We start from the raw sequence: 22,652 nt of genomic DNA, 5'->3' as shown, positions 1-22,652 counted from the left end.
ATTCCCGGCAGGCCCACCTAGCTTTTCATCCTTCTGAGATCGATCACCATTAAGTTGAGTATCAAGAAACATTGGTTATGGGGAGGTACTTTTGTTCTCACCATCCCAGGAGCTTCATTAACTGTGTGCTGTCTGTCAAGAGGCTGGGAAGATGTGGTTGGGGACAAATGCCGACAAATAGTTGCTCATATTTTACTCCCTGTCCTCATATCCAAATACATTGGCTAACCTTTTGACACGCTGGGATACCTTAGCAAAAGTTGTTATGGGATACATATGCAGGATGAGGGACGCCGGCATGGCGACACAGCATCAGTCAGTGCAGATGACGGATGGGTTTGCAGGCTATAAGGACCTGGTGATCCACCCTTGTCTTGGTTTAGGCGAGGTGACACATCGAGCGGCCTTGTAGCGCATGATATAGCGTAAATTCATTCCATGTCTATATGTTTATTGGCTGGCGCAGCACTTGGTCATCAGTCTGTACCCTCGTACTGGGGATCATCCAGGTAAAGGGGCACATTAGTGCTTAGCCACCCCAAAATGATATGCACAAACTGGCACACGGGGCGTTAGGGTGGTATCCCACAGAACTGGGGTGTCTCATGGGTCACACTCACTGCCTGTGCATTGGGCCTTGGCCGGTTGGTTTCATCTTTTCATAGGGAAAAGATAGGTGGGGTACCTAATTGCTCACAGCATGGCACATTAAGGTGGGCGCAAACCGGGTTGTTACTTATTAAAAGTTTTATAATAAATGCTTTGGGAACCTGGAGCAGCGAGGGATGCTCCCTGAGTGCTTAGGACTTGAGGGTCAGTAGCACTCCCTTCCCCCACGCCCACAGGGCTTTCAGCAGAATAGCCACATGCTCGTGCAGGTCAAATGGGGACTTCTGTGCAGTGCTTGTAAATGTCACGTACCATTAAGGCTAGCAAAAGTTTGCGAGGGCTACTCGTCACCTAGGGTGGTGACTGGCCTAATTCAATGGACAAGTCCAGAAGGTTTCACATTTATTAACATGTGCCATTTTCGTTGCCTGTGCATAGTATTCATATGCACACTATTATATTAATTTAAATAATCACTGTATTAACTAGTGCGACCGGCCATGTGTCATTGAGTGACAGACAAGGGCATTAAGAGGCAGTAGTAAGCAACGAGGTCATTTGCAAGGATGCAGAAGGGTCACAGCGGATCCACTGAAGGTGGGCTGCAGCTAAACAACAAACTGGGAATCCTGGATTACGGCGCTCCTGATGCTTAAGCATCTAGGGTCGCAGCTGGATTGCAGGTACGTTGCATCTGTGACCGGACAGCAGTCAAGCAAGCCTGGTGAGCTGTGTAAGTTGTCATTCCACAAAGGGGTGAGGTGCCTACAATAGTGGGCACAATACATTTATTGTTTCAAACCAGATTTGACACCATTAATGGTTCATTAGGGTCTAGCAATCAAAGAGGTCTGTGAAATTGTCTGGTCAATGGTGCGAAGTAAGTGCACTCCAAAACTAAGGTTAAGTGACACAGGAGGATGGAGGGTGATTCAAGGAACACAGGTGGTGTGACGGTAACGCGAGACTGTCAGCTGATGCTGGGTAGGAGGTTCCGTATCACCAACCAGAAGGGTGCCATGTGGCAAAACCAGTAATATGTTTAAGAATGATATAGATGCTGGTCAGGAGAGATTTGTCAAAGGTATTACACTTAATGCCAGGCATCGTTATCAACCCATCCACACCATGCCTATTGCTTATGTTCCTGGGCCGCATAAACACAGCCCGGTATTGGGCACCTGCGCTTGTCTGCGCCATGAGTTACTAAATTACAACTGTACAGTGGGTGTACTTGCTGACCGAGCAGTATTGCTAGGGCCTCCAAGGGCCGATTAGTCAGACACCAGTAGCAGTGAGTGTGGCTTGCCCTTAGTGCAGTTGTTAGGAGAATTTAAATTCCATGTACAGGTTATGCTGGACTGGCTACCAGCAGGTCTCCTGTGTGAGTGGGTTAACAGCTTTGAAAAAGGCATAAAAGGAGTATGGCATAACACATACACTACTAGGAATTAAATCAGGGACCAGCTACCCTTACACATGGATGTCGGTGGAGGGCAATTAAGTCTGGGGTAACCAGGTGTACCGGGTCTAGGGCTTTGCATCTTGGGTCAAAGCGGGTTGGCATGCAGGGGGCGTCTAGGATCGTACCAGGCTCACACTGCAGTGTAGAATGCAAAGAACTGTATCCCGGGATAACAAAGTGAACTAGGTCTATAGCTGGATTGAGCTCCAAGGGTCACAGGATCGAGCTTTAGTAAGCAAGCCAAAGGGTCCGGTGCAAATATCTAGGCAACTGCAACAGAGTAGGGTCACCCTGCTCTATGGGCAGGTTTTGGGTTGCTTCAGTTAAGCACAATATTCTCTGCCCTTACAGCCCCAGTAGATAGGCTGGTTTTGGAAGCGGTCATCTAACAAGGGTGATGCTGTCCCACAAATTGGGGGAAAATGGTGCTAAAGCACTTAAAATACTGGAGGATTGAAACTACAGGTTGCAGGAGGTGGGAGCCTACATTAGCCTCAAGGGCTAATGTAGGCACCATATTGCAGACTGTGCGCACTGTATTAACGCAGACAGGTTAACTAAGCTGATATGTCTAGGGGGGTTTCACCACAGTGGGAGCTGAGCAGGCAAAATTCCCATAAGGAATCAGGGATGCATGGCAAGTGCAGGGGGACACCCTTGCTCAGAGATTGGCCCAAGGGGGGGTCCCCTCCCACAATTTCTTAGTGATACACCTAGGGGGCAACAACCTCATTGCCATGGGGAGGAGGTCACTCTTACAAGCCATGAAAGCTGACTTAGGGGAGATCAGCAAATACATGGGTCAATGTGAGCTCTGGTGGTCTGAGATTATTCCCCGCAGAGTGTGGCATGTGGCTAAGTCAGAGGAGGCCGTTGAACATTTCCGAAAGAGAGTGAACAGTTCATGGCGTTAGTTCGCAGACCAGAGGGGTCTGGGTTTCATCAGACACGAGCTGATTCAGGCTAATGTTAAAGGCTACTTTGATAAAGATGGGGTTCATTGTCACCATTGGGAATGGAGTTGTTTCCTTGGTCTTGCAGGGGGCCCTGGAAATGAAAGGTAGCAAGTGAGAAGACAGCTGTCTTGGTAGCACGGGCCATGCAGGCGTACGCCTAAGGTTAAGTTGACAAACATGGGGTGCATTTGTCACAGGTGGGCATGGACACATTCCTCTGGACATGCAGGAGGCCCTAGAAAGCAGGTTGCAGGTGAGAAATGAGCTGTTTGGTGGGGGACTCTGGCGGCGACGGGGGGTGCCTTCAGAGCTGGGGCGGAGTTACAGGGCGATCTGGAAGCAGACTGGTACAGTAAGGGTACCTCTGTGGCAGACGGGTACAGAAGGGTACCTCTGCGTGGCACAATAGGGGTGCCAGAGCCAAAGACCAGGAGCCTCGGGGAAGATTCCTGGAAAACCGTGACGGCGCCCTGTTAGTCCTTCGGGCGGTTAGGGGACTGACCAACCGGGGGTTCGCCCTGCTACGCTCCGCCCTGAAAAGGGCGTGAGTAATAAGGGACCAACGGGTCACATGATCCAGAGGAGGATCACCCAAAAGGTGTAGCACTGATTGGGTTCCCCACAGTGCTTGGCTCATCAGGCGGGTGGGGCAGCATAGGTTGGTACAGCTTCCTGCCCTCGGATCACCCGAAAGATAACCCACCTTATTGCATACTTTTGTATGGAATAAACCTGCAGCAATGTTTTCCCATAACAAAAGTTGTGTTGTGTATTTATTTATTCAAAGCGATACCAAAGGGGATAATGGACGGAGCGTTTGAGCAAATCAAACACTCACCCCCAGTCAACTGATCGGGGTATAATCCATCATCATTCTTTAGCTCACTCCACCACCCCAGTTCAGACATGGCCATATGCAAATCAGTCTGACCCTGTGCCTCATGGGAACAGTCCAGCCCGAACTGCCAAGCCATGTCTTCCCTGGACCGGAAACAAGCATCCTGGGACCAGTTTCGGGTTCATAACCCTCATCAGCCAGGCTATCTTGAATCCAGTGGCAAAGTGAGCAAGGGACCCACGTCTGGGCATACCCTGCCATCTTAGGGCGAACAAAGCGTTACCAAAGGGGATAATGGACGGAGCATTTGAGCAAATCAAACACTCACCCCCAGTCAACTGACCTGGGTATAATCCATCATCATTCTTTAACTCACTCCACCACCCCAGTTCAGACATGGCCATATGCATGCAAATCAGTCTGACCCTGTGCTTCATGGGAACAGTCCAGCCCAAACTGCCAAACCATGTCTTCCCTGGACCGGAAACAAGCATCCTGGGACGCGTTTCTGGTTCATAACCCTCATCAGCCAGGCTATCTTGAATCCAGTGGCAAAGTGAGCAAGGAACCCACGTCTGGGCATACCCTGCCATCTTAGGGCGAACAAAGCGATACCAAAGGGGATAATGGACGGAACGTTTGAGCAAATCAAACACTCACCCCCAGTCAAATGATCTGGGTATAATCCATCATCATTCTTTAGCTCACTCCACCATCCCAGTTCAGACATGGCCATATGCAAATCAGTCTGACCCTGTGCCTCATGGGAACAGTCCAGCCCGAACTGCCAAGCCATGTCTTCCCTGGACCGGAAACAAGCATCCTGGGACCGGTTTCGGGTTCATAACCCTCATCAGCCAGGCTATCTTGAATCCAGTGGCAAAGTGAGCAAGGGACCCACGTCTGGGCATACCCTGCCACCTTAGGACGAACAAAGCGATACCAAAGGGGATAATGGACGGAGCGTTTGAGCAAATCAAACACTCACCCCCAGTCAACTGATCTGGGTATAATCCATCATCATTCTTTAGCTCACTCCACCACCCCAGTTCAGACATGGCCATATCGGACGGGTATGCCCAGACGTGGGTCCCGTGCTCTCCATGCCACTGGAATCAAGCTGTCCTGGCTGAAGAGGGGTGATACCCCGAAACCGGTCCTAGGATGCTTGGTTCCAGTCCAGGGAGGACCTGGCTTGGCAGTTCGGACTGGACTGTTCTCATGAGGCACAGGGTCAAGACTGATTTGCATATGGCTGGGTTCAAACTGGAATAGCATGGTGAGCAAAAACTCGATGGATTTAGGCCCAGATCTCTGTACTGGGGTGAATGTATGACATTGTTCTGCATTCTGTACATCAACTGTTGGTTTTGTATTTATTGATACATCCATGCTCAGACTGTGGGTGGGGTTGTTGCCAATAATGGCACTGTAGGTATTCAGTATGTATGCTCCTGCGGCCATTTTCTGTGTTTACTGCCGGCCTCAGTGTCCTCACGGCACCGTGGGAAAGCTTCCCAAAAGGCCCTTTAAAAGTCAGCTATGAATGCGCTTACAGCTGACTTTTAAAGGGCCTTTTAGGAAGCTTCCTGTTTGGACAGAGACAGGTAAAGGCATAGGCGGGTAGAGGCAGAGAAAGATAGAGACAGACAGATAGATAGAGACTGAGACAGAGACAGACAGAGAGAGACCGAGACAGACAGATAGAGACAGATACAGCTAGAGACAAAGACAGGGATAGAGACAGTGACAGACTGAGACAGAGAGAGAGACATCGATAGAGACAGGGACAGACAGAGACAGATAGGGACAGAGACAGAGAGAGACAGAGACAAATAGAGACAGACAGTTAGAGACAGAGAGAGATCGAGACAGATAGAGACAGAGAGAGAGATAGGGACAGACAGTGACAGACAGAGAGAGACAGAGAAAGACAGAGACAAATAGACACAGAGACAGAGACAGACAGATAGAGACTGGGACAGACAGAGACAGGGACAGACAGAGACAGAGACAGATGGAGATAGAGACAGATGGAGATAGAGACAGATGGAGATAGAGACAGATGGAGACAGAGATAGAGGCAGATTGAGACAGAGATATAGACAGATAGAGACAGAGACAAATGGAGACAGAGATAGAGACAAATGGAGACAGAGATAGAGACAGATGGAGACAGAGATAGAGTCAGATGGAGACAGAGATAGAGACAGACAGATCGAGACAAAAACAGACAGAGAGAAATGGAGACAAAAACAAACAGACAGAGAGAGATATAGCTAGGTAGATAGAGAGATGGAAAGAGAGAGAGATAGATGTGTATATGCCGGGTATGGTGGCTCAGTGGACTAATGCATCTGCTGCAGGGGCCTGTGTTCAACCTCATGGTAACAGGTTCTTTTTTTTTTTGCTGTAGCCTGCCCCATCACTGCCCCCGCCTCCACCGGGTCTGCCCCTCGGCCACAAACCACGCTGTAAATTTTCCCCCAAGAGAAAGTTTGTGAGTACACATGTCTTAGAGTGTCCCTGTGGCCGCAAATATATTGGGAGTACCAGGCTGAAATTAGGACTTAGGATTCTTCAACACCTACGTGCCATAACGAACAGGGATTTTAATTATCCTTTAGTAAAACACTTTTATGAACAACGTGACAGTAATAGCGATCTGCTAAGTTTTTATGGCATAGATAGAGTTATGGCATATCCCCGTGGAGGTGACAGGGAGAAACACCTACGTAACCTAGAATCAAGATATATTGTGGACCTTAATACAAAAGTCCCCAATGGGCACAATGGAGGAGAAGAACTGGCTACTCACATAGGGTGATTTATTGAGATCAATGAATCACACATATTAAAAAGTTGTAGCTGCCCACATAGGGATGAAACCACAGGAGGGCCCTTCTGTGGATAATATCTTCCCAATTGTGAGATAATGCTATTGATGTATGACTATGGCTTTCAGACACATAATTTTAAACCACTGGGTGTGGATTATATGAAGCTATCATTTGCACTAGGCACTTTATTCACATTAACTTACTCTTATATTTACACTTGTGTTTTAAAGATATACGTAGGCATGGGACGATTATAGTTTCCTTCACCTATGAAACCCCTATAGGGATATAATTGTTTACTGCTGTTTGTCCCACAATGAGAAATAAATAGATCCATACATATTACTCTCAATTTTATATAAAAAAAAATGGGGGGGGGACATATTATGCAGAAATCAAACCTAATAATCGAACCGGTAAAAAACCCAACCTACTATCATTTATTTAAATTAATTTATTTTGTCACATTATCAGTATTAACAATTATCGGTGCACATTCTCACGTACATGGGGTGCTATTTTTGCCGAATTAGAGATCCCTATGATGGAGTGAATGTTTTTGACAAAATGAGCCTGTACATATCGCGTACGAAAAAAAGAAAAAAAGTTAATTTTGTATTATGTAACTTTATTGTTCCCGCTGGTAATCATGATGGCATTTGTAAAGGAAACTTTTCTTCGATAAATTCACAAATGATTTGTATCCAAATATTGTTACAATCCATGATGCCAGGACCGGCTTGTCTTATCATGAATTTGAATTTAGCAACTTTATTGTACAAAGCCAGAAATAATGAGGAATAATGGATATTCATTTAATTCTCTTTTCATTGTCAATGATGCATTTTATCCTTATTCTTTCCACTTTTCTGGATTAATAATTTAAAATTAATATTTTCGTGAACTAGCTAGATGAATAGGAATTTAACTTGGAAACTTTGTCAAAATTCCGACAGTATGTCTTTCATTTCTATGATGCATTAGGACTATTTCTATCGGCATTTGGGCATGGTAAAGTTACTCGAAAAAGGCTTTTGCCGAAACGTGTCGTCGTATTGCATAAATAAGTGAATCCTTTTATGCTGTCTGTAGGTGTGCTGCAGTGATTATTTTGGGAATTGCAAGAATTGCCCTAAAGAAAACATATATATATATATATATATATATATATATATATATATATATATATTTATATATATATATATATATATATATATATATATATATTATCTACTGGCGGTCGCCAGTAGATAGTTATAGTTAGGACCGTGTTTCCATAGGAAATCCGCAACATTCTATTTGGAATAACTTTGGCGCCGGTCGACGAATCCTCGCGAAATTTTCAAAACTAATGGGGCGCTACGCTCCGCTCCTACCCTGAAAGTCTCGGGGGGATTCGTCAAGCGGGGGCTGAGGAAAAAGGGGGGTCCCAAAACGCGTTTTCCCCATGCATTTTCCCATAGGACCTTTAGTCCGAGCTACAGCCCGAACGGCTGAACAGAATTACTTGAAATTTGGCAGAGAGGTAGTCCTCAGGTCAAGGATGTGCCTTTTGTAGGTCTGGTGTAAATCTGTTCAGTAGGTCCTGAGAAAATAGCATTTAAATCAATATATACATCTGTAAGCGCGCTCCGTGCGCTTACCGTAAGCTTAGCGTACGCGTACAGTGCCGTGCGCGAGCTCAATTCTGATTGGTGGTTACATGACTGTAAACATTCAAATCGGTCGAAATCAGGAAGTGTCGGCCGCTATTTTCTGTCTCTCGCACCGAGAAACAAAGGTGGGGAACGTGAAAAGGGGGCAACGAAGAGAGTTGCAGACCCCCTAGTGTTTGTCAGGGGGTCCAAGTAGGACCCAAAAGTACGAAAACTACATTTAATAATTTAAAAAAAAAATCACGGAGTGCGCGTACCGTAAGCGTACCGTACGCGCACGGCAAAAAAAAAAAAAAAAAAAAAAAAAGAATTAACAATCACATTTATTAAATAAATTAAAGGACCCACAAGGGAGAAAAAAACAAATGTTACTGTGTAAAAAAAAGCGAGGCGCGCACGGCATGGACTGCGCTACGTGGGCGCTCGGTGCTTGAAGCGCACCGTGCGCGCAGGGTGTGCGCACAGTGAAAAACCAGAAAAAAAAAAAAAAAAAAAATACATAACTTAGCATTTAAAAAACGGTACAAATTCACTGAAAAAACCATAGGTTTCACACACGTTATAGTTAGGAATTATCATTTACAAAACCTTGCAAATTCACTTAAAAAACCATAGGTTTCACACATGTTATAGTTAGCTGTACATTTCACTCGTAAAAAACCAATGAAATTCCACGTTATAGTTAGATCAGGTAACTATAACTTGCGCGACCGCAATCCACAATGTGTAATTTCAGATGGCATCATTGATGTCATGAGTGATGTCACTGACCATGTCATGAGTGATGTAATATGTGACGTCATGAGCAGTTTATTGTGGGCGCGCAAGTTATAGTTACCTGATCTAACTATAACGTGGAATTTCATTGGTTTTTTACGAGTGAAATGTACAGCTAACTATAACATGTGTGAAACCTATGGTTTTTTAAGTGAATTTGCAAGGTTTTGTAAATGATAATTCCTAACTATAACGTGTGTGAAACCTATGGTTTTTTCAGTGAATATATATATATATATATATATACACACACACACACACACACACACATATATATATATGAAGAAACAAAGTGCCCGTAGCATTTTGAGAAGCACACAACAGGTCTCTGCCCTCCGGGCTTACAGGTCAGCATTCATTTCTGCATCACAAAACATTAAAACGCCCGACGCGTTTCAGGGAAACATCCCCTTCCTCATGGGCTGCTGATGAAAGACACTCGATTTTGCGCCATGAATATTTCGACCTTTTATTCAAACAAGCCCCCTTGTGGGCGTGTGCTGAGTGCATCGTCCAACATGGTTTGCTGGGACTTGTGGTCCGATGTGGTGCAAATTCAATATTACCTTTGCAGTAAGGTCGAGTGTTCATTTCACTAGTAATGCATTATTTGTTAGTCTTTTCAATACCTTAAGTAGGCTGTGTGACAGGCAGGTGCGCTGTAGTTAAATTTAGAGTCTGGTGCTTCTCAAAATGCTACGGGCACTTTGTTTCTTCATATATATATATATATATATATATATATATATATATATATATATATATATATATATATATATATATATATTATCTACTGGCGGTCGCCAGTAGATAGTTATAGTTAGGACCGTGTTTCCATAGGAAATCTGAAAATTCTATTTTGAATAACTTTGGCGCCGGTTGACGAATCCTCGCGAAATTTTCAAAACTAATGGGGCGCTCCGCTCAGCTCCTACCCTGAAAGTTTCGGGGTGATTCGTCAAGTGGGGGCCGAGAAAAAAGGGGGACCAAAAACGCGTTTTCCCCATGCATTTTCCCATAGGACCTTTAGTCGAAGGTACAGCCCGAACGGCTGAACAGAATTACTTGAAATTTGGCAGAGAGGTAGTCCTCAGGTCAGGGAAGTGCCTTTTGCAGGTCTGGTGTCAATCTGTTCAGTAGTTCCTGAGAAAATAGCATTTAAAAGCATATAAATATCTATAAGCGCGCACCGTGCGCGCACCGTGCGAGCACCGTGCGAGCATCCTAACGTGCGCGAGCGTAATTCTGATTGGTGGTTACATGTTAGTCAACGTTCGAATCGGTCAAAATCAGGAAGTATCGGCCGCCATTTTGTTTGTTTTCAGTGCGAGAGTGAAAAAGGAAGGTGGCGAACGTGAAAAGGGGGCAGGGTAGAGAGTTCCTGACCCCCTAGCCTTTGTCAGGGGGTCCCTGAAGGACCCCGAAGGCAGAAAAAAAAATGTAATTTTTTTTTAAAAAATCGCGGGGTGCGCCCACCGTGCGCGCACGGTAAAAAACCAAAAAAAAATAAAAATAAAATTTTAATACGTAATTTATTGTAAAATAAAAATATCAAAAAAATAATAATACGTACATAACTTAGCATTTAAAAAACCGTACAAATTCACTGAAAAAACCATAGGTTTCACACACGTTATAGTTAGGAATTAGCATTTAAAAAACCTTGCAAATTCACTTAAAAAACCATAGGTTTCACGCATGTTATAGTTAGGTGGATATTTCACTCGTAAAAAACCAATGAAATTCCTCCCGTTATAGTTAGTTCAGATAACTATAACTCGCGCAACCGCCACTCTATCACAAGTATGATGTCATCAGTGATGTCATGAGTGATGCCACTGACCATGTCATGAGTGATGTAATATGTGACGTCATGAGCAGGATTGCGGGCGCGAGAGTTATAGTTATCTGAACTAACTATAACGGGGGAATTTCATTGGTTTTTTACGAGTGAAATATCCACCTAACTATAACATGCGTGAAACCTATGGTTTTTTAAGTGAATATATATATATATATATATCCTTTCACCTACGGCCCGTTTTTTTGACACCTGGGCGCTCTCGATGGTGCGTGTGCGATACGACGGAGCCAAGTCGTTAACAAATCCACAAACAGCGTCTCCGATTAGAAACAGGTTCGCTCGCACTCAGAAATGATCACAGCCGAGATTCGGCTGTGATCATTTCTGAGTGCGAGCGAACCTGTTTCTAATCGGAGACGCTGTTTGTGGATATATATATATGTATCTACATATATATATATATATATATATCTCCAAGCTCCAAAGTACCCAACGTACATGGAGCACTCGAACGGCAACATGCTCATGAAGAGCCTTTATGGTATACAATCCGCCGGCAGAACGATAACTTTATGCAGTTCAATTTACCATGGATGCCTGACACGTTTCGAAGTGTCCCCACTTCTCTTCAGAGGCTTTTGCAATTGAAGGCGCATAGGACACGGCCCTCATCATTTAAATGCTCCGATGCATGCCCTGGATGGGACGCTCTGCTGCGACTAGCAGAGCATTATGGGCCTTGTAGTGTCCTTTGTCTCCAGATGGAGCATATATATATATATATATATATATATATATGCAAAAAACACACGAAGTCTCAGCACTTCCACAGACTATGAGGCGATCAGAGACGACACAAATCCTCCAAGTATAGGCACTGCTGTTATTTATTTGAGAGCTGCAATCTGACGCGTTTCGGACAAGAATGTCCTTGCTCACAGATGATGTATATATAACCTGCGCAATAACTGAGAGCAAGGGAGGTAAGGCACCTGGCCCAGACGGCGTCCCAGTTGATCTTTTAAAATCAGATCTGCTCTTATGGGCCCCCTTTTAACACAGGTATAAGCAGCCTGCAGTTCTTTTGGATTCATCGAAACGTGGTCAGAATCCATACTGGTACCTAGTTTTCAAAAGGGCGACTAGCAGAATCCAGCGTGTTACCGTCCTATATCTTTACTGGATTCACTAGTAAAGACAGCGGGACGGATTGTGCTCAATCGGCTCCCAAGACTGGGTAGAAGATAATCATGTGCTTTTAGATGTACAATTTGGGTTTCGCCAGGGTATGGGTACACTCGAACAAGGATTAAACCTTAATATTTTGTTAGGGAAGTGTTGGACCCGGCCTCGTGGCATGGTCTTAACCCTCTTGGTTTGTGCTCGTCCCCCCGCACCGGCCTACACGGGCCGCCCTTTCAGGCCACCAGGGACCTCTCCTCCCTTCGAGGTCCCCCTGGGATTGTATCCCTTTGCCTACACCCGCCTCAGCGGCCCCCTTTTCCAGGCCGCACAGGAACCCTTCATCTCTTCGGGGTTCCCCCCCATGCTTGCTCCACGCACCAGCCCACGCAACCCGGCTCCCCCCGGCCGCGGCCCCAGCGAAGCCCCGACATCGAGGCACCAAGATCTGGCCAGGGGGCACCACGTGGCCACTTCACCTCTCCCGGAGGAGGAGAGTTTCGATGGGACCCCCACCGTCCCCCCACACCTAGGTGCGATCATCCTCCGGCCTCCCCGGGCCTGGCGCCTCCCCCGCTGGGTGTCTGGCCTCTCCCAGCCCGGCCTCTCCACGCCCCCCAGGCGCGAGGGTCCGGACATCAAAGAGCTCCAGACCTATATCTGGGGCAACCCCGCAAGGGAACGGCAGCTGTATCCCGGAGTCAAGAGCCCTGCTGATGAAATCGCGGCTGACCCTACGGAGAAGAACTCTTGCTTGACCCTGTACCACGAGCTCAGCTGACTGCGTCGCGGCTCCACCTTATTGAGACAAGGAACCTCACGGAACATCGGGGCCCTGCTGACGCCGTCGCGGCCCAACCTCGCTGAAGCCTCCCCCAGAGCCCTGCTGACGTCGTCACAGCTCGAGCTGAACTGAACCACCTGAAGAGCCCTGCTGACCTAGTCGCGGCTCAAGCTCCACGAACTGATCACCAGAGCCCTGCTGACGCCGTCGCGGCTCGACCACTCCGGGACACGGAGTCCCTCCAGCTTGAGGAACAAGAACTGGGCCTAAGGTACCCTCGTACCCCGCTACTACCAAAGACTGTCCCGCTACCCCGTCCCCACCAAAGACTTTGAGACTCTTGCGGATCCCTCGATCCTCCCCTTGTATATATCGATAACCGTAACCTCCTAAATGCTGATAAAGAATTGCTCATCGTGATAAACAGCCTCGAGTCCTGTGTGGTGGTGTTACTGTGCTGGTACGGTATAGGAGAAGGACCTCTCCTAGGAGGCTTCTCAGCGGCGCTCGGCTACTTCGTACAGTGTGGGGGCCCCCCTGGGTGGTCTCTCCGACTCCCCCGGGGTCCGCCTTCCAACATTTGGTGGCCAGCGACGGGATCCGAGCCGAACGCAGAGCGTACAAGCAAGTAACCCACTCGCTATCCATCCAGAGGAACACAGACCATGGAGTTCCAACCAGAACGATTGGAAGAGTACACACACAAAGAGTTAAAACAGTTCTGCAAGGACAAGGGCATTTCGACCACCGGCCTAGGTACCAAGGAAGAGATGCAGGAAGCCCTGAGAACCTGGATAGAGTCCGAGGCGGGTCCTTCCCAGAGCGAAGGTCCCCTGCCCCTGAATGCAGCCACGCCACCAGCCCCGACCCCCGCGAACGGGGGGGAGAAACAGCCTGGAAACCAGCCTCTCCGCGGAAGAAATACGAGAGCGGGAGAAGGTCCGGACCCATGAGCTAGAGCTCGCACGACTTCGGCTGGACGGCGAACTCTTGCTGGCCGAAAAGAAATTGGCCATAGAACAGCTACGGCTACAAGAGGAGATAGAGGAGAAGAAGCGGCATCGAGAGCTGGAGGAGAAAAGGCTGACCCTCGAACACGAGTGGGGCCTCAAAGAACTCGAGCTCAAGGCCCAGAAGGGGGAGACTGGCACCCCCAGCAATAGAGATGCTCTGCCGCCCACCGAGGCCAAGGTCCATATTCCCAAAGATGTCGTCAAAGAGTACTATAAAAACGACGACATCCAGCAGTGGTTTAAGGCATACGAGGTGGCCATGACCTCCCATCGGGTACCCCGGAAGGATTGGGGTGCCGGCCTATGGGGTCGGTTCCTTAGCGAGGGCCGAGACACCCTACTCCAGCTCCCGGAAGAAGTGATGACCTCGTACGACAATATGAAGGAGGCCCTGCTCACCCGCTATGGACTAACCGCGGAAATGTACCGCCAGCGGTTCAGAGACTGCAAGAAAATCCCCGGTACCACGTGGGTAGAGTATGTTGACTTTTTCAGCAGGGCCCTAGAAGGGTGGATCAAGGGGAGCAAGGTCGCCACCTACGGGCAGCTGGTCGACCTCATTATTTGGGAACACCTCTCCAACAACTGCTTCGTGGAGCTAAGACAACACCTCCTCGACAGCAATCTGACCGAGCCGCGGAAGCTTGCCGCCGAGGCCGATCGATGGGTCAACACCCGAGTCCCCCGGAGCTCGATGGGGGAGTACCAGCGAAACCCCACCGGACCCCCCGCCAGCGCGGCGGGGGAGGAGGGTCAAACAGGAGTCGGGACATCCCAGCCAGGCCGCCCCGGAGTCCGCCGCGAGGGCCGCCTCAGCAACACACCTCCCCGAGCTTAGCCCGAAGAGGGACGGCGCCAGCCAAAGCCGGACCCCGGCCCACAATAACCTGCTACGGCTGCCAACAAACAGGACACTATGCCAGCGACCCTGCCTGCCCCATGAACCGACGAAGTGGGAGCAGCGGGCCCCCGCCCCGACAACTAGTGGCTGCCGCCCTGGGAGAAGGGGAGGAAGAGGAAGAACCCCTCAGCGGGGGGTCCACTGAGTGGGAGCCGGCGGCTATGTCCCTGGTCTGCCTGGGCAGCCGAGAAATGGTGCCCCGAACCCCCATCCCGAGCAACACCCAGAAGTACCAACAGTGGGTCACTATCAATGGACGGCGGGCCGAAGCCCTCCGTGACACCGGAGCCAGTGTCACCGCTGTCCGCTGCCACCTGGTGGCCCCCGAACAGATCCTGCCAAATGTGCTATGCCCCGTCCGGCCAGCCGACAACAGCGAGAACATGTGCCAGATGGCACAGATTCCCTTCGAATGGGGAGGGGTGACGGGCATACTGAAGGTGACTGTCAGCGACGACGCTCCGGTGGACTGCCTCCTGGGGAACGACCTCGAGAGTTCCCCCTGGGCTCAAGTGGAGCGGCGAGAGCATCTCCGAATGCTAGGACTACCCGAATGGGCCTGCGCCACCACCCGGTCCATGGCCGCCCAGGCTCCCCGTTCGTCCATGGCCGCCGACACCGTCGAGCCCGAGGGGCCCGTGCCACCGCCTGCCTCCAGCGAGGAAGAAGCGGACCCCGATGCCAGATCCACGGTGCCCCCCCCCCCGGATGAGATCGCCTCTCTCGGCACACTCCTGGAACTTGCCCAATGGCGCCACGACGGGGGCCCCACCAGAGAACAATTTGTGCAGGAACAGAAGACCTGCCCCTCCCTTGAAGGAGTCCGGCAACAAGCGGCCTCGCAGGCCAACGGTGACCAGACCGGAACCCACTGGGTCTATTGGGCTGAAGGACTACTGTACAGCGAGCAGAAGATTGCCGAACCAGGGGCCAGTCGAGTGCTGGTGGTCCCCCTCCGGTTTCGGGAGTTCCTCCTTAACCTGGCACATGATGTGCCCCTCGCTGGGCACCTGGGGCAGGACAAAACCTACAGCCGCCTGGTGACCCACTTCTACTGGCCCCGGATGCGGAGGGACGTGGACAACCACTGCTTGTTCTGCCAGACCTGCCAAGCCAGCGGCAAGATGCGGGGACGGGTCAAAGCCCCTCTCCAGCCCTTCCCAGCAGTCAACACCCCCTTCGAACGGGTCGGAATAGACATCGTAGGGCCCCTGGACCCCCAGACCGCCCTGGGTCACCACTTCATCCTGGTCCTCTTAGACCACGCAACCAGGTACCCTGAGGCCATCCCGCTTCGAACTGTGACTGCCCCCGTAGTGGGCCGGGCCTTAATGGGGATCTTCTCGAGAGTGGGGTTCCCCCGAGAAGTGGTGAGCGACCGAGGTACGAACTTCATCTCTAAATACATGCGGTCCCTGTGGCAGCAGTGCGGGGTCACGTACAAGTTCACCACCCCCTACCACCCTCAGGGGAACGGACTGGTCGAGCGGTTCAACAGAACCTTAAAAGGCATGATCAAGGGCCTGGAAGAGCCCCTACGGAGGAGATGGGATGTCCTGCTGCCGTGCCTCCTGTTTGCCTATCGGGAGGTCCCGCAGAAGTCCCTGGGGTTCAGCCCTTTCGAATTGTTGTACGGGCATCCCGTCCGAGGACCCCTCAGCCTGGTCAAGGAAGGCTGGGAGACGAAGCCCCGAGATGCCCCTCCCGACGTCTACAGATACCTCCTGACCCTTCGCAACCAGACACGGAGGTTCCGAGCCCTGGCCGAAGCCAACCTCGAGGCCAGCCAAGAGGACATGAAAAGATGGTACGATCAAAACGCCTCTACCATCGAGTTTGAGCCGGGCCAGCAGGTCTGGGTCATGTCACCGGTTGACCCCTGCGCCCTCCAGGACAAATGGATCGGGCCCTTCAAGGTGGTGGAAAAGAAGAGCCCTGTCACCTACCTGATCGACATGGAATCTCCCCGGAACCCCCTCCGGGTTCTGCACGCTAACCGGCTCAAACCCCACTTTGCCCGGACTGAACTAAGCCTACTGCTAGCGACCGACGACGGGGGCGAAGGCGACTCCGAGCCCCTACCCGACCTCCTGCGGACCAGCGACCACGACGGGACCATCGAAGGCGTCCAACTCGCCCCCTCCCTGACCCCGGAACAGCACCACGACTGTCAGCAACTGTTGCCGCCCTTTGCGGCCCTCTTCTCCCTCACTCCGGGGGTGACTCCATGGTGTGTCCACGACGTCGACACTGGGGACAGTCCCCCCGTGCGACACAGAGCCTACAGAGTACCTGACCGGGTGCGGGCCTGCATCCAGGCTGAGGTGGCGAAGATGCTGGCCCTCGGGGTCATCGAGCCCTCCGACAGCCCGTGGGCCAGTCCCGTCGTCCTGGTGCCCAAAGCCGCCGCACCAGGCACCCCCCCGGAGCTACGATTTTGTGTGGACTACCGGGCCCTGAACACCGTTACCAAGACCGATGCCCATCCTCTTCCCCGGGCCGACGAGCTCATCGACCGCTTAGGGGCAGCCCGCTACCTGAGCACTTTTGACCTCACCGCCGGGTACTGGCAGATCCAGCTCACCCCCGGTGCCCAAGAAAGATCCGCTTTCTCCACCCCTGACGGGCACTACCACTTTCGGGTGATGCCCTTCGGCATGAAGAACGCCCCGGCCACCTTCCAAAGACTAGTGAACAAGGTCCTGGCCGGGCTAGAGGCCTTCAGCGCGGCTTATTTGGATGACATTGCCGTATACAGCAGCCACTGGGCTGAGCACCTGGGACACCTCAAAGCAGTCCTGACCGCCCTCCAAAGGGCCGGGCTCACGATCAAGGCCAGTAAATGCCAGATAGGCCAAGGATCGGTGACCTATATGGGCCATCAAGTAGGGAGCGGCCAGGTGGCTCCCCTCCAACCGAAAGTTGATGCCATCCAGGCGTGGGAACCCCCCACCACCCAGACAGCTGTCCGGGCCTTCCTGGGCCTCACCGGGTACTACCGGCGATTCATCAGAGACTATGGGAGCATTGTCGGCCCCCTCACAGAGCTCACGTCAAAAAAGCAGCCCAAGAAGGTACACTGGACCCCCCGCTGCCAGGCGGCCTTCGAGGCCCTCAAAACGGCAATGTGCACGGCCCCCGTGCTACAGGCCCCGGACTACAGCAAGGAGTTTGTGGTGCAGACGGACGCCTCCGAATATGGAATTGGGGCCGTCCTGTCCCAGGTAGATTCGGAGGGACTCGACAGACCCGTGGCCTTCATCAGCCGACGGCTGCTGCCCCGGGAGCAGCGGTGGAGCACCATCGAGCGGGAAGCCTTCGCTGTAGTGTGGGCCCTCAAAAAGCTCCGGCCCTATCTCTTCGGCACCCACTTCCGGGTCCAGACCGACCACCGGCCCTTGCGGTGGTTAATGCAAATGAGGGGCGAGAACCCCAAGCTGCTGCGGTGGTCCATCTCGCTGCAAGGGATGGACTTCTCTGTTGAACACCGGCCTGGCAGTGACCACGCCAACGCCGACGGCCTGTCCCGCTTCTTCCGCCTCGACGAGGAGAACCCCCAAGGAAATGGGTGACTCTCCCTGCCTTCGGCTGGGGGGGACGCCTGTTGGACCCGGCCTCGTGGCGTGGTCTTAACCCTCTTGGTTTGTGCTCGTCCCCCCGCACCGGCCTACACGGGCCGCCCTTTCAGGCCACCAGGGACCTCTCCTCCCTTCGAGGTCCCCCTTGGATTGTATCCCTTTGCCTACACCCGCCTCAGCGGCCCCCTTTTCCAGGCCGCACAGGAACCCCTCATCTCTTCGGGGTTCCCCCCATGCTTGCTCCACGCCCCAGCCCACGCAACCCGGCTCCCCCCGGCCGCGGCCCCAGCGAAGCCCCGATATCGAGGCACCAAGATCTGGCCAGGGGGCACCACGTGGCCACTTCACCTCTCCCGGAGGAGGAGAGTTTCGATGGGACCCCCACCGTCCCCCCACACCTAGGTACGATCATCCTCTGGCCTCCCCGGGCCTGGCGCCTCCCCCGCTGGGTGTCTGGCCTCTCCAAGCCCGGCCTCTCCACGCCCTCTAGGCGCGAGGGTCCAGACATCAAAGAGCTCCAGACCTATATCTGGGGCAACCCCGCAAGTGAACGGCAGTTGTATCCCGGAGTGAAGAGCCCTGCTGATGGAATCGCGGCTGACCCTACGGAGAAGAACTCTTGCTTGACCCTGTACCACGAGCCCAGCTGACTGCGTCGCGGCTCCACCTTATTGAGACAAGGAACCTCACGGAACATCGGGGCCCTGCTGACGCCGTCGCGGCCCAACCTCGCTGAAGCTTCCCCCAGAGCCCTGCTGACGTCGTCGCGGCTCGAGCTGAACTGAACCACCTGAAGAGCCCTGCTGACCTAGTCGCGGCTCAAGCTCCACGAACTGATCACCAGAGCCCTGCTGACGCCTTCGCGGCTCGACCACTCCGGGACACGGAGTCCCTTCAGGTTGAGGAACAAAAACTGGGCCTAAGGTACCCTCGTACCCCGCTACTACCAAAGACTGTCCCGCTACCCCGTCCCCACCAAAGACTTTGAGACTCTTGCGGATCCCTCGATCCCCCCTTGTATATATCGATAACCGTAACCTCCTAAATGCTGATAAAGAATTGCTCATCGTGATAAACAGCCTCGAGTCCTGTGTGGTGGTGTTACTGTGCTGGTACGGTATAGGAGAAGGACCTCTCCTAGGAGGCTTCTCAGCGGCGCTCGGCTACTTCGTACAGTGTGGGGGCCCCCCTGGGTGGTCTCTCCGACTCCCCCGGGGTCCGCCTTCTAACAGGAAGTATATGCGGTCCAAACAAGTTAGATTATATCTTGCCTTCGTAGATATCACGGCAGCTTTTGACTGTGTGATACACAGTAAATTATGGGAGATATTAGCTACCAGGGGGTGGAGACGTCACTGATTCAATTTCTAAGGCAATTGTACTGTAACGCGAAAGCAAGGGTTCGCTATGGCCTTAAGGGAGAAAGCACTGCACCGTTCGACATGGAGAGGGGGTCAGACAGGGATGCGTCCTGTCACCGTTTTTATTTACACTCTATACCAATGGTTTGGTACAAGCATTGATAGACAAGTGCCAGGACTTCCCACAACTAAATAATCGTCCCATACCTACCCTTCTGTATGCAGACGAGGCAGTGCTGATGGCCCGAACACAACTAGAACTCCAAAGGGTACTCACTAGCTATACTGAGTTGTGTCTACAAGTTAATATTACAAAAACTTTCAAAATGAAGTGTGTTAAAAAACAGCTCTAGGTTCAGCGGCATTTTTATTGGCAATAAAAGTGTGGAATCTACCAAAACATTTCCCTACCTAGGTATTTCATTTGATAATAAGGAGACATGGTACAAGGCAGTACAAAATAGGAGTTTGCAATTTATGAAAGCTACTGCAGCCCTAGCCAATTTCTCTTGGGCAGAAAACCACCCGTGGAGCTCCTACAAATTTATCGGGCAAAATGCATCAGTACAGCGATGTATGGCGCGAGTGTGTGGGGCTATCATGATACCAAACCTATACAACAGGTTGAGAATGCTTTCTTAAAGTATCTCCTCCGGTCCCAGATAGTACTTCTACCTATGTATGCCACTCAGAACGAGGACTGCCATATGTTTCAGACTTAATAAAAGTCCAACCAGTTCTGTTGTGGCATAGGATCTGGACTTCTCCAAAAACCACTTTGAATTGTGACATACTAAAAGAAAGCCTCACGTTGGATTGGGCTCTGGAGATTTCTTGGCTAAAAAATAAAAATAAAATTAGGAATGATTTGGGCCACTCTGAATATTATACCAATCCTGGAATTTTACATTCTGTCACCAGAAAGCACCTTAAAAAATGTTGTATGACCCTTCTGGAGGCAAATAGATTTGCTGTTGAGGCAACTAAATCGTCGGACCAATCTAACCAATTGATACTCACCACTTATGGTATGCAGCCGTATCTAAACCTTGCATTAAGTGGGTACGACCGATTTGTTGTAACCTGTTTTAGACTCAGAATCTTTCATCGTCTGATAAGCTTTCCAAAATTAAACGACTGGTCTGCAACATTAAGTAGTTGCCCATGTGATAAACAATCTCAGCAATCAACAATGTATGTGGTATTATTTTGCAAATTTTATGTAATGCAAAGGAGATGGATTTGACCAATTGTAAGATTGCTAGGATTGAGACAATGCAGGCCAGCGCGTTTATCATTACAATTTTTAGAAAATTAATGTTATGTATAGTCTATTGCATCTTTTTTTTAAAGTATTATAAGGTGTAGGAAAGACATTTTTATATGATTTTCGTTGGGGGTGACAAAACCAATTTGTAATTAGCGTTGGAATCAAATGCTGTATTATCAAGTAACTTGTATTTAAAATTACCCTACGCACTAGCATTGCGTCTTAAAAATGCCTACATAATCTTTATTATCTAAAATGAAACACTATTCATTTTAAAATATATAAATCACTAGCATGGTCTTTAAATACCCACAAATAACTCATATAACCTTTTAAAACACTTACGCAAGATATACCTTATCAATAATCATTAGAAACACTGTTTTAAGCTCTAAATGTTATTGATAGGCATGTGATAGTTTTAAAATAGAAAGAAAGGTTCATTCAAATGCCTTTATTAGAAGTTCTTCACAAGGTTAGCACTGTTTAATAACACAACAACATTTTATGAAAGTTGAAAAAAAGATGGACTCGTTAAAACAAAAAATGTTATAAAAGTTATATTGGGTTCAAACTCATGGTTAAAAAAAGCTCAACTTTCACCAGGAATTTTTTTTATTCTTTCAGGAGCAAGATTTCAGTAGGAAGACCTGTTCTTTATTCTTAGTCGAAAGATGCCTTTAGTTTGTAGATCTTGTTTTCGGGTGATGCCTTTTCACCTGTCTGAGGGTGAGTACCTGCGACGAGGTGCGGCGGCGGTGAAAACTGTGCCTGGCCTACGGCTTCAACCTATCTTGAAGGACTTGGACTCAAACTGCTGCTATAAAACTTAACTGCTTTTGGGTGAGGCATGTATTGAACTGTAAACAGTGGTGTGGCATTTATAGGAGGTTCAGTGCAACCCATCAGTTCTGATACGCCTTTTTGCGTCATAGCAACAGGGTAAACATTCGAATCATGAAGAGTAGATCTCTCTTGCTCGCCTATGCACCCTAAGGGTCACTCTGATGCCACTGCTTAGCTGAACCAGTAACAGTTGCTGGTGTATGCCAACAGCTTTTATTGGAGCCCTCTGCAGTGTCAGATGGACCAAGTGCCAACAAAGGCCAGAGTCCCCTCTCAAAGCCGGGGGCATAGCTGGTGTCCCAGAGACTAAAGCTCAGCGTCATCTGTCCTTACGCCCACGCAGCTAACAATCTATATAGTCAATATAGAATGCGTTGAGGGTTGGGATATCTTCACAAGAGGTGTTGGTGGCCAAGAGGAAGAGAGGATCAGCTCCCTTTGCTGACACCCTGAGATACCATGCTCACTCATTTGACCATGGCCTCCTTAGCCTTGGGATTTATGCATGTCTACAGGGCATCCGTATAGCGCCTTAATGGGCTGGTGCCATACAGTACAGCTCCAAACCAAGCATGGCATGGCACACTACGGATGACCTTCTCTTAAAATGCCCAACATAGCAAAGGCCGCCTTCACCAAAACACAGCCGAGGTTTAGAGGCCAAGACTCTGTGAAGCTTGCAAAGTAAACGGCGCCAGGATGAGAAAACTCAGGGAGAATTGATGCAACAATTGAGTTTCAACAGTCCAATAGCGAGTCTGCGCGGTGTGTCA

The 22,652-nt window shown here is 50.0% G+C and overlaps 1 protein-coding gene across 1 annotated transcript in view; it reads right to left on the bottom strand.

The window, feature by feature from the left end:
* LOC146808839 (transmembrane protease serine 5-like) overlaps positions 1–22,652 on the bottom strand; it is a 251,149-nt gene that overhangs the window by 51,485 nt on the left and 177,012 nt on the right. The window lies entirely within an intron of this gene.

Source organism: Triturus cristatus, chromosome 7 (genome assembly GCF_964204655.1).
Source record: "Triturus cristatus chromosome 7, aTriCri1.1, whole genome shotgun sequence".
Lineage (NCBI taxonomy): Eukaryota > Metazoa > Chordata > Amphibia > Caudata > Salamandridae > Triturus > Triturus cristatus.
Note: the sequence above shows the minus strand (reverse complement) of the source record. Positions and strands in the feature narration are given on the sequence as shown.